This window comes from Narcine bancroftii, chromosome 14 (genome assembly GCF_036971445.1).
Source record: "Narcine bancroftii isolate sNarBan1 chromosome 14, sNarBan1.hap1, whole genome shotgun sequence".
Classification (NCBI taxonomy): Eukaryota; Metazoa; Chordata; class Chondrichthyes; order Torpediniformes; family Narcinidae; genus Narcine; species Narcine bancroftii.
This window is the reverse complement of record NC_091482.1, coordinates 52,403,452-52,414,966: the sequence shown is the minus strand read 5'-3', so window position 1 is coordinate 52,414,966 and position 11,515 is coordinate 52,403,452. Positions and strand designations below refer to the sequence as shown.

The 11,515-nt window shown below is 45.0% G+C and overlaps 1 protein-coding gene across 9 annotated transcripts in view; it reads right to left on the bottom strand.

The window, feature by feature from the left end:
- sema4ba (sema domain, immunoglobulin domain (Ig), transmembrane domain (TM) and short cytoplasmic domain, (semaphorin) 4Ba) overlaps window positions 1-11,515 on the bottom strand; it is a 314,544-nt gene that overhangs the window by 139,387 nt on the left and 163,642 nt on the right. The window lies entirely within an intron of this gene.

Sequence of the window (11,515 nt, the reverse complement as noted above, 5' to 3'; positions counted from 1 at the left end):
CTCCTTATTTTGAGACTCTAACCCAGTGGTTTTCAAACATTTTATTTCCACTCACATCCCACCCTGTGCCATCAGCGCTCTGTGATTAGTAAGGGATTACTTAAGGTGGTATGTGGGTGAGAAAAAAATTGGACCCAGATTTTACTGACATATCTTGCTTGAGAAAAATTGTCACTGGCTCATTTTCCTTTGGATTTACAAAACCATGCACATAACGAGTCAATCAGGTACGATTAAAACAGTGGTTTGCAAACTTTTTCTTTCCATTATGGCATAGGGATTACTTAAGGTGGTATGTGGGTGGAAGGAAAAAATTTGAAACCACTGCTCGAATCTTGGGTTCTAGATACCTTTGGCAGGTGAAACATTGCATCCATTTCTCAAAGCCTATAAGGTTTTTGCTCATTGTATCCGCGAAATATAGTAAGAGAGAATATAAACCAAACTAACTGAGTGATCACTTTATTCTTCGAATCTCTGAAGTACTCAGCTGCTTCCTCTCTGCTAATAGAAATATGGTATCCCAAGTGAGCCTTTACTTCACTATCCTTTGCTAGAGAGATCTGACCCAAGCAGATGTTCCAAGGAAATAAACCAGAACTCCAGCTCTCAGTTCTCATTGTCCTTAAGGAATTAGGACGACTCATGCCTGCATGAATAACAAAATAAACCCTCCCTTATGTATAAAGACATACTTGTTTGAACATTTTGAGATGGTACTGATCTACTGAGCTGTAGATCTGTGTTGAGTAAACAGTGTATAAATAATAAAGGTGTGAAACCTTCAGAGTGCCTCTTCTACCCTTCATGAAAACGAATCTTATGTTATTGCAAACTAGATCTTAAGAGTTCTTCCTGTTCTTCCTGTTTGTTAAACAAAAATACATAAATCTGATCTGTGGACTGTCAGCTGTGTGGTACGACTGCGCAGAGAAATGGATCGGATGTCAATCCACGGGACCAGAAGAGTGGCAGAGAGGATCACTGGAGTTTCCCCCCCCCCCCCCACCCCCCTCTTCCCACCCCATTGATGTGATCTACCGGGATGTGAAGTGAACACACAAAATCATCGAGGACCCCTTCCACTCTGCACCCAGCATCTTTCAGCAAGTCCCGTTGGGAAAGAGATACAGGAGTATCAGAGCCAGCGCTGCCAGGCTGAGGTACAGCCGCAGGCAGTGAGAACGCTGACCGACCAAAGGAACTGCTCACACTGACCATCTCTTGTATTCATGAAACAATATTGATTTATAGATGAATATTTGTTCTGTATGTGCATTGTTTGTCTGTAAGGGTGATATATCTGGTTGTGTGTCTGCATGTTTTGCGCCGAGGACCGGAGAACTTACGGCACACAAAATTTGAAGTATAGTATATCATCTATTTTACCAAAAAGTTCAGATCTATTGTCAGAGTACATATATTACATCACATACAACCCTGAGATTCTTTTTCCTGCAGGAGAGGCAGAATTACCACTTATTTGTAGTGCAAAAAAAATGTACAAGAAGATATGTATAGATGTAAACAAATAAAGAAATGTAAACAAACTGTGCAATATAGAGAGAGAAAAAAACAATATAGTGAGAAAAAATCAATATAATGCCAAAGTAAGTCTCTTACTGAGTTTAATTTGAGGAGTCTGATGGTGGAGGGGTAGCAGCCATTCCTGAACCTGGTGGTGCAAGTCTTGTAGCTCCTATACAGGTGGCTAACCCTTTATCTGGAATTGTCAGGAATGGACACCTGCCATTGTTTGAAACCTTCCGGATTTCGGAGTGGTGGTCCCTTTAAGAAAATGCCTCGCTCCTAGCCCCCGCCATCCGTCTCCCTCCCCCAGCCGTCCGTCAGCCTCCCCCACCCCCGGCCGCCTGTTGATCCCCCCCCACCCCATCTAATTCTCGACATGGCAGCAGGGGTGCAGTTCACCAGAGTGCCGCATCGGCTCGCGGCGACAGCTGAATGTGGGTGCAATGGCCATTTTCCTTACTCATAATCCCCCAATCCCCCACACAGCTGGAACCACTCTGCCAGAGCCAGGGATGCGCAGACCGGTTCCAGCTGCGCAGGGGACAATGGATAAGGAAGTCGCCCATTGATCCCACATTGAGCCAGCCGCTGCCAGCTTCTCTCCCACTGGTTGCTTGGGGCTGAGAGTCACCTATCCACTGAAGGTAAGAGAGGCCACTCACGGGGATGGGGACAATGAGATGGGGGGGGGGGAGGGTCTCCCTCTGAAAACAGAGAATGTTTGCATGACATTTTTAAAACTCAGTTATATTTCATTTAACTTGGTCCCACTCAAACGTCCAGCCTCCAAAATCACTGCAACTTCAAAATCACCGCAACTCAACCTTACTCAACGCCATGCTTGTGTGAACGGCCATTCTGGACGTAAGTATACTAATTCATTATGGGAAATTAACATTACTTATATGTAAAAACTGTATTTGAAAAGCAGATGTCATCTACTGACAAACATGGAGAGGTTTGTAGGTTGCCAGTGTTTGGAATCCTGGATAAAAGGTTAGGCACCTGTACCTCTTTCCTGAGGGTAGCAGTGAGAACAGAGTGTGTGTGCTGAGTGGAGTGGATCCTTAATGATTGATGCACCAGTGCACTACTGCACCACACTCTTCCCCTTTAGGGCACAAACCCTAAGACTCAGTGTTACAATACACCGGCCTTTGTCCACCATCCAAACTTCTTCTTTCTTTCTTCTTCTTCTTCTTTGGCTTGGCTTCGCGGACGAAGATTTATGGAGGGGGTAAAAAAGTCCACGTCAGCTGCAGGCTCGTTTGTGGCTGACCAGTCCGATGCGGGACAGGCAGACACGATTGCAGCGGTTGCAAGGGAAAATTGGTTGGTTGGGGTTGGGTGTTGGGTTTTTCCTCCTTTGCCTTTTGTCAGTGAGGTGGGCTCTGCGGTCTTCTTCAAAGGAGGCTGCTGCCCGCCAAACTGTGAGGCGCCAAGATGCACGGTTTGAGGCGTTATCAGCCCACTGGCGGTGGTCAATGTGGCAGGCACCAAGAGATTTCTTTAGGCAGTCCTTGTACCTTTTCTTTGGTGCACCTCTGTCACGGTGGCCAGTGGAGAGCTCGCCATATAATACGATCTTGGGAAGGCGATGGTCCTCCATTCTGGAGACGTGACCCATCCAGCGCAGCTGGATCTTCAGCAGCGTGGACTCGATGCTGTCGACCTCTGCCATCTCGAGTACCTCGACGTTAGGGGTGTGAGCGCTCCAATGGATGTTGAGGATGGAGCGGAGACAACGCTGGTGGAAGCGTTCTAGGAGCCGTAGGTGGTGCCGGTAGAGGACCCATGATTCGGAGCCAAACAGGAGTGTGGGTATGACAACGGCTCTGTATACGCTTATCTTTGTGAGGTTTTTCAGTTGGTTGTTTTTCCAGACTCTTTTGTGTAGTCTTCCAAAGGCGCTATTTGCCTTGGCGAGTCTGTTGTCTATCTCATTGTCGATCCTTGCATCTGATGAAATGGTGCAGCCGAGATAGGTAAACTGGTTGACCGTTTTGAGTTTTGTGTGCCCGATGGAGATGTGGGGGGGCTGGTAGTCATGGTGGGGAGCTGGCTGATGGAGGACCTCAGTTTTCTTCAGGCTGACTTCCAGGCCAAACATTTTGGCAGTTTCCGCAAAGCAGGACGTCAAAACTGCAGTCAGACGAAGCGAGAGGAAACTTCCAGGCAAACCTCAAAGCAAAGCTCGACGTTGCAACCCGCCTCACGGACCCGTCCCCTGAAACCCTCTGGGATCAGTTGAAGGCTACCATACTGCAATCCACTGAAGAGGTACTGGGCTTCTCCTCCAGGAAAAACAAGGACTGGTTTGACGAAAACAGCCAGGAAATCCAGGAGCTGCTGGCAAAGAAGCGAGCTGCCCACCAGGCTCACCTTACAAAGCCGTCCTGTCCAGAGAAGAAACAAGCCTTCCGTCGCGCATGCAGCCATCTTCAGCGCAAACTCCGGGAGATCCAAAATGAGTGGTGGACTAGCCTCGCCAAACGAACACAGCTCAGCGCGGACATTGGCGACTTCAGGGGTTTCTACGAGGCTCTAAAGGCTGTGTACGGCCCCTCACCCCAAGTCCAAAGCCCGCTGCGCAGCTCAGACGGCAAAGTCCTCCTCAGCGACAAGATCTCCATCCTCAACCGATGGTCAGAACACTTCCAATCTCTTTTCAGTACCAACCGCTCAGTCCAAGATTCCGCCCTGCTCCAGCTCCCTCAACAGCCCCTAAGGCTAGAGCTGGATGAGGTTCCCACCCTGGATGAGACATATAAGGCAATCGAACAACTGAAAAGTGGCAAAGCAGCAGGTATGGATGGAATCCCCCCAGAAGTCTGGAAGGCTGGCGGCAAAACCATCCAAACTAATGCTAATGGAATTGATGTTTGAATCTGACCATCACCGAATGGGCTGCACTTGGTTCCACAAGCCTCCTTCTCAAGGGTTCATCATGTATGGAGTGCACACAATGGCTCTGGTACTTAAGGCGCAACAGAAGAAGATATGTGAGAGAGAGAGTAGTGGTGGGGGGTGGGGGGGGGGAAGGGATGGGGTAGGTGGATGAAGGAGACATAAATGGGAAGAATGAGGTATAGGAGGGGAAAAAGAAAGCTCTAGGACAGTGTGATAGTACAGATTCTATCACCAATGTGCATATGTATAGATTGTAGTGTAGGATGACTGTGATTGGCTGAGAGCGTAGCCATGCCTACTGGCAGGTCTTAAAGGGTTGCTCCTAGCCAGACCAGGTCATTCTGGACTGGTCAACCTACATGAGATACGCTCCAGTCTTCTAGTTAATAAAAGCCTTGGTTTGGATCAACAAGCCTTTGATTCTTTCAACGCATTCTACAGACAGTGGTTCTCAACCTTCTCTTTCCACTCACATACCACCTTAAGTAGACCCTTACTAACTACATAGCACCCGTACCATAGGTTCTCTATGGTGTGTAAGGGATTACTTAAGGTGGTATGAGAGTGGGAAAAAAAAGGCTGAGAACTCCTGATCTAGGATACATGCTATCTTCCACTTGGTCAAATCCACTTCTTTCCTTTTCCAACTTCTTGTCCTTACTCCCACTCCTGACTACACCCCTCCCACTCTCTTATTTCCTATTCTGTCCCTCTCAATCTCTCCACCTTTTTTGTTCTCTTCTTCATTTTTCTCCTCTCTATCCATTCTTCTCTCCTTTCTTCCCTTCCACCGTCTATCTCCCTCTTAAACTCGGAATGATCGTGAGCCGGTCCCTTGGCTCCCTCCTCCTTTTCTTATTGAGGAACATCTGATCCAGAAGGAAAAAAAAGGAGACTGCCATTGTGTAAGTCTTGCAGCGGGGGGAGGATTTCAAACATGGGCAATGTGGTTGACCACCAGTGGTGGTCTGAAGAAAGCCAGGACTGCACAAAAGGCCAGAGAAAGAGGGCGGCAAGGAACTGAACGCTATTGGACTGAAGGAGGATACTGAGAGGGGACAAGCTCACAGAGGCACATGAAGATCTTGTGAGTTTTAAACTACACTAAAAATTTTTACGGCAAACAGTTCTCTGAGAACGTTAAGAAAAGTCATTTCCATTGGACGATAAAAAACTTCTTGTTTAACAGCATAATTATAATTATAAGTATAGTTGACACACATTTCAATTTTTTAACCACATAATGTATCGCATAATATTGATTTTCTTCATGTTGTTTTAATGTTACAGCACAGGCGTATACAGAGCCGTTGTCATACCCACACTCCTGTTCGGCTCCGAATCATGGGTCCTCTACCGGCATCACCTACGGCTCCTAGAACGCTTCCACCAGCGTTGTCTCTGCTCCATCCTCAACATTCATTGGAGCGACTTCATCTCCAACATCGAAGTACTCGAGATGGCAGAGGCCGACAGCATCGAATCCACACTGCTGAAGATCAAACTGCGCTGGGTGGGTCACGTCTCCAGAATGGAGGACCATTACCTTCCAAAGATCGTGTTATATGGCGAGCTCTCCACTGGCCACCAAGAGAGAGGTACACCAAAGAAGAGGTACAAGAACTGCCTAAAGAAAGCTCTTGGTGCCTGCCACATTGACCACCGCCAGTAGGCTGATATCACCTCAAACCGTGCATCTTGGCGCCTCACAGTTCGGCGGGCAGCAACCTCCTTTGAAGAAGACCGCAGAGTCCACCTCACTGACAAAAGACAAAGGAGGAAAAACCCAACACCCAACCCCAACCAACCAATTTTCCCTTGCAACCGTGTCTGCCTGTCCCGCATCGGTCTTGTCAGCCACAAACGAGCCTGCAGCTGACATGGACATTACCCCTCCATAAATCTTCGTCCGCGAAGCCAAGCCAAAGAAAAAAAAACAGCAAAGGGTGGATCATTCTTTGCAGATTTCATAAATTGGTCAACGACCTGTCCTTTGTCCTGACATTTCTTTTATATTTTAATTTTGCTCCAATCTGTCTTTGCTTTTTGGGTGGGTTAGAAGCAACCCGCAGGCGTTTGAAAGCACTTGCAACAAGCCAGGCTCATAAAGGGTTGACACACAGACTGCATGACTGAGCTGAAAATGTCATGACCAGACCCCAAAATGTGGCTACATCTTAATTTCTCTCTATATTGGCAGTAATGTCCACAACGAGCAAAAGAATAAAATTTAAGTATTTAAGGTTGTTTACTTGTCACCCAGCACAGTGAGAAAGGTTCCTCTGCAAGCAAACTGATAGGTTGCCTTCATCATTCCTGCCGCTGGGTAAAGAGCACAAATACAGAATAGAGAATTGCAAGGGAAAAAAAAGATCAGTAGCACCAAGAGCAGTGTGATTGCACTTTTTGTGGGGTTCATTCAAGAGCCTGATGGTTGCAGGAAAGGACGACTCTTTAAACCAATTGATTTGTACTTTCCCACTGTTAAGCTTTCTTTTCCATGGGAGGAAGGAGAACAGAGGGTGTCCAGGGTGTGATGAGCCCTTTAGTATGATGGCTTACTTTCAAACCAAACAAGACACTGAGCAAAATAAGGAGATCCAGTTAAAAAAAATCAGTGTCCGGCACCTATGGGGATTGGTAGATGTCAGATAAACGAGCTTTCCGGCTGCTTGAGACTGGGTGGTGCATGAATGGAGAACTAACAACGAGGTGTGTCAATTTTAAATTTCTGTATTTTTTACCCATTTATTTTCTGCAAATTTATTTTTTGCCGGTTGCTTGAGGTTGCTGGTTTACTTGAATTCAGGATAATAGGGATTTGACTGTATTTAAAACTGATACAGCCTCATTGTCATCAATCCGAAAAACAAAATCAAAACACCTGCAATGAAGTGCTTCAAACCTTCATTCAGCATCTCTGACTAGCTCAGTTATGGAGTATAATTGGAGGATTGTAAAGAACTGATGGTTACAAGATGAGAGGAGGGTGAAGGGAGGGGCAAACCCAGAGAGTCACCTGACAATTATGAGAATTTTAAACTTTTTAATCAAAGGTTTTCAAGGAGAAGTACTTTCTGAAAACTAAAAGAAAAGTGACTTCCACTGGTGCTCAGCTCTTGATTAACGGTGCAATTACAAACGCAATTAACTTGCAATTTAACTGACAGCTTCTCCACTATAATCAGGAGTTATAGGGCAGGAGCCATTAATACAAACTAGAATCAGCCTTCAAACCATTTTCAAATGAAATCTTAACTTTTTTAATTGGATGTGAAATTATAAAGGCAGGGACAAAAACTGCTCTGTGAAGGAGAAACAGAATCTCACAGTGAGTGGCATTTAGAAGATATGGTTTGGAAAATGACATTGCTGAGACATTTTCAAATCCATTAGCCATATGTAAAGGCAATTGAATTATGTTAATTGCCTGCATCAAGCCAGGTACCAGAAATGTTGAGCTAAGACACATTACTCCGTGAGGAGAGGGTTAGCAAATTTAATTTCTTGGCAGTCACTATCTCGGAGGATCTTTCCTGGCATTGTGAAGAAAACACATCAACACGTCTACTTCCTCAGGAGTTTGCGGAGGTTTGCGGTGACATCGGAAACCCCGGCAAATTTCTACCCATGGAAAGTACGCTGACCGGCTGCATCACGGGCCGGCATGGAGACACCAATACCGCTGAGTGAAAGCCCCGCAGAAGGTAGAAGACACAGCCCAGGACATCACAGGCAAAATCCTCCCCACTATCAGAGAGCAGCGGCAACCATTAAATATCCACACCACCCAGCACATGCTCGGTTCTCAGTGCCACCATCAGGAAAGAGGTGTCGGTACCACAAGACTCACACCACCAGGTTCAGGAACAACTGCTCCCCCTTCACCATCAGACTCCTCAACGACAAACTCAATCAGGGATTTATTTGAGGATTCTTACTTATGCAATTTATTGATTTTTTTTCTCTCTATATTGCAGTTTGTTTAAATTTCTTTGCTTGTTTATATGTGTACATTGTGTACAGTTTTTTTTGCATTGCCAATAAGTAGTAATTCTGCCGCGCCTGGAGGAAAAAGAATCTCAGGGTTGTATACGATGTCATGTATGTACTCAGACAATAAATCTGAAATCAAAAACTATGGCGACAGAAAACTGGGGATAAAAGTGGCTATTTTGCCACACCAAACACAGTCAACGTCACACATGTTCTGGGTTTTCAACTTAGTGTTAGCCCATCAACATAAACTAATCTGGCTCTCTGCAGGTGGCTGAATATTCAGAACTGGTCCCATCTCTACCAAGAGATTTTCCCAGCAGATGTCCCCAACATGCCTGCTTTTCCACAATAAAGACCTCTTCAGTTGACAGCTCTGTCCTCCACATGGCTCATTCTATGTCACAACAATCAGCTCGAAAGATAGGATATATCTATGACCCCAATCAGTGGCCAGTGACCTCAGCAGTGCAAGAGTATTTTTCAGTGAAGCACCTGCCAATAGATCTCCTTGGGTCAACAAACACAGATTTGCCACATGGCATTAAGAACAGAGAGAAAGCAAGGTCAATGGATAGTTGTCCGTTTTGTAAATGCACTAGTCAGTGCTGAATAGATTGATAGACAGGTTTTGCCAGATGCTTACTCACCATTCGGGACATTGGAAAGCATGAATACTTGTTTGTTGGCCAGTCAAAAATGAGGGAGGGCTTCTGTATTACTGTGGTGTGGCTACTGGCGCGACTTAGTGGTGTGGGGGAAACACTATTCAGATTTCGAAAGGGAGGTGCTTTATAGCTGTACATTTGTTTGTAAAAGGACTTGGGAGAAAACTTTTGCAAGGGCAAAATGGCAGAATCAACACATGCACTCTTTTATTTTCTTTAGAATAAGTAGTACGAGGTGTAGAGGGAATTCAAGGAAGAACTTTCTCATCTAGAGGGCAGCTAGAATCTGGAATGTACTGTCTAAGAAAGCAGATACTGTCACATCATTTAGGAAATAGATTGGTAAGCACCTGAATCTCCAAAACATAGAAAGAATCTGGCCTATTGCTGATTCACGCAGATTGCTACTTAATGGAAGTAGGGGGTTGGAGGGAGTGTTTTGGTGTTCCGTGACTCCATAGATCTGAATTTTGCAATCAGCATAATTTTAATGCAGGTATAATCGTGCATAATAAATAAGATGACCAAAGGCATTAAAGAAGATTAACTTTATACCTTTTAAAGGTAATAGAGTGGTAGTATTGGTCTTGATCTTCGGAATTTTTTTCTGTGAATTAACTTTACTCCAGAGATTTGTTTTCACTTACTAACAGGTGAACGCAATCCAAACTGCCAGATTTCAGTTCAAGTGCCGAGAACGTGCATAGACTTGAAAGGGCAGTTGTAAATAAAGCAGGAACTATTGCTAGTTTAAACTGGAAGCTGTGTTGGGAAGCCAGTGAAATACTGGTGTGTGTGATGGTTTCCAGAATCTTTTGAACAAAAGTGGCTTGGGCAATTATAGGATCAACATTCACAAACACATTCCATTCTGATTTAACCTTTCGTAAGTGTGCAAGCCATGGTGAATCCTTTCCCGCAATCCTGCTGCCTTGCTGTCAGAGTTGTTTATATTTCTCTCACTCTGCCCAACAACTCCTCACAAGCTTGTTCCTGATTAATCGTGAACAAGACCTCAAAAGTCCCTGGAAAATAACATGATTGCACAAAACAGTGAATGTGAAGTGTGGTTTCATAATTCAATAAAAACACTGACCTTTCCTGTTCTGTTGATCTATTTTCCTTCTGTTATTGTCTTCCAGTGGTTTCATGTCTTCAAAGTTGCAAAAAATCTATTTCATCCACCTTATAGAAATGCAACTCTCAAAGATCAGTGCAAAATTTAAGTTAATTTTTAACTCACCTGATGCTTAAAGATTCTATTTCCGAGTCAACTAAATTGAAATTGCACATTTTTTTTTAAATTGTCTAAAAGGGGTGGCCAACATTTTAATTTAGATGTACAGCATGGTAACAGGGCATGTCTGTGCCGCCCAATTAACTCCCCCCCCCCCCCCCAGTATGTACTCGTGGGCTGAAATTACCTGTATGACTAAATTAAAAATTAAAAGGATGGCCACGCCTGGTCTAATTAAAAGAGTGCTAGGCACTCTAGAACTTCCGCAGATTTCCCAGTTTAATTCACTCTGAGGGAAGGACGGCCTCCGTTCCTGTCTACAGATGCTGAATGCTTCCAATTTTGGTGCTTTAATTTCAGATTCAGATTCATTGTCTGCGTACGTACATGACGTCACAAACAACCCTGAGATTCTTTCTTTCTCCAGATCTTCAGCATCTGCAGTTTTTTTGCTTTTCTCTACATTTATTCATTTTGAACCATCTCCCAAAGTGACTGACACCCATTTAAGGAACAGTCAAACTGCATCCACTTGCGCAATTAAAGAAACATGACAGGCAAAATGAACTCCCAAAGGCTCTGAAGTGAGAAACGATGATGATCTCCTTTAGCAATCGTATTGGTGAGGAAATTCACCAAGGCGTCAGCAGCAACTTCTTTGCACTTTTTCAAATTACGACCGGAGGATCAAGGGTGGCACAAATGGCGTAGGAGGGCGGCATGGTTGATGTAGCGGTTAGTGCGATGCATTTATAGTGCCATCGATCAGGACCCGTGTTCAAATCCTGCGCTACCTGTAAGGAGGTTGTGCATTCTCCCCATGTCTGCATGGGTTTTCTCCAGGGGCTCCAGTTTCTTCCCACCATTCAAATGGTGCTGGGGTGGGGGGGGTGGGGGGTGTAGTTTAAATGGGTGTAAATGGATTCATGGGCCGAAATGGCCTGTTACGTCTAAATTAAGATTTAAAAAATCCACTTGAGATAGCGAAAGGAAAGTTGGTGCGAAACCTCACCTGACAGGATAACTCATTCACACTCTTGCACTGAATTGCTGGCCAACATTCCTGTGGTGATATGACCACCAGCCTACTGCAGGGGGCGATCTCTGTACCTGCAGGAACATCACCTAAGGGCTGACTCCACCTGACTGGCTGTCAATCAGCCTACCTGAATAG